Source organism: Chrysochloris asiatica, unplaced genomic scaffold (assembly GCF_000296735.1).
Source record: "Chrysochloris asiatica unplaced genomic scaffold, ChrAsi1.0 scaffold00039, whole genome shotgun sequence".
NCBI lineage: Eukaryota > Metazoa > Chordata > Mammalia > Afrosoricida > Chrysochloridae > Chrysochloris > Chrysochloris asiatica.
In genome coordinates, this window is record NW_006408557.1 from 11,784,095 (window position 1) to 11,785,653 (window position 1,559).

The window sequence follows — 1,559 nt, forward strand, 5'->3', positions numbered from 1 at the left end:
GCAATGATATCCCTCATTCCACAGCCTCTTCTGAATCCAGCTTGAACCTCTGGAAGTTCTCTGTCAATGTATGCTTGCAGCTGTTTTGTATTACCTTTCATAAAACTTGACTCTTCATGAGATATCAAAGATACTGATGATTTCCACATTCCGTTGGGTCACCTTTCTTTGGAATGGGCACAAATATGGATCTCTTCCAATCAGTTGTCTAGATAGTTGTCTTCCAAATTTCTTGGCATAGATGAGTGAGTGCCTCCAGTGCCACCTCACTTTCTTGAAAGATTTCAATTTTTATTCCATCATTTCCTGGAGCTTTGTTCTTTGCCAATTCCTTCAATGCATCTTGGACTTCTTCCCTCAGTATCTTATGCTCTTGATCATATGCTACCTATAGTCCATTGCTTATTGTGTGGAGCCACTGCACTCCTATCTTCGTCAGTTGTTGCTGTTGTTATGTGCTGTGGAGTGGGTTCCGACTCATAGTGACCCTGTACAGGGTTTCTGAAGCTGTCAATCTTTACGGGAGCAGAAAGCCTCATCTTTCTCCTGCGGAACAGCTGGTAGTTTAGAACTGCTTACTCTGAGGTTAGCCGCCCAATTCGTAACCACTGCGCTACCAGAGCTCCTTATCTTTGGCAGTAGTGGTTGGTAAATAAATTTGAATAATAGCTGCATTATTGGTCTTCCTTGTAGGTGTATGGACTTTACCTTATGACAGTGTTATACTTCAGGTTAGACCCTGAAATGTTCTTTTTAACGATAAAAATTCAACCCCTAATATAAGTAGCCTACGTGGCAAAAGAGTGTCATCAGCAGCTAACCCAAAGGTTAGTGTTTGAACCCACCTTGCAACTCTATGGAAGAAAGACCTGTGAACTGCTTCCATAAAGATTGTAACGAAGAAAACACTATAAAGCAGTTCTGCTTTAGAATACGTGGGTCACCATGACTTAGAATTGACTTGATTGTAGTAGGTTAATTTATGTTATAAATAGGATACTTGGAGTATTTTTACCCGTGCTCTTATTTTATTTTATTTATTTTAATGTTTTATTGTGAATTATATGGTAGTTTACATGAGAGAACTTTAGTTTTATATTCATTCCATCGTATATCATCTCATTGCCATGGTTCCAATCCTCTCCATGCATCATCAACCAACCAAAGGGTATATCTTAGAAGCCTGCCCCCTACACTCCCCCCCCCACCCCAAGTTTTCGGCCCACGGTACCTTTCCTCTCTGGATCCAAAGTCCCCTGCCACTTCATTACTCCACGTCATCATCTCTGTCTCCATCTCAGGCATCTGTTTCTCTGGGTAGGGTCCCGCTCTCGGCTCTTCTCCGTTGATGGTCCCAGAGACCTCTGCTCGTAGCCTGTAGAATTAATCACTCCCTTTCTTGTTCCAAAACATCTACCTTTGCATTTCTAACCCTCATAATCCGTCCTGATAAGCATTATTCACTACAGTATCACGAGTTACCCATCTGTATTACTTTTCATTCGCTCCGCAAAGACAGATTGAATAGTACCCACTGGAGATTCTGCCTTCCTCCATGC

General features: G+C 41.8%; 1 protein-coding gene across 1 annotated transcript in view; it reads left to right on the forward strand.

The window, feature by feature from the left end:
• PLK1S1 (polo-like kinase 1 substrate 1) overlaps positions 1 to 1,559 on the forward strand; it is a 239,786-nt gene that overhangs the window by 11,050 nt on the left and 227,177 nt on the right. The window lies entirely within an intron of this gene.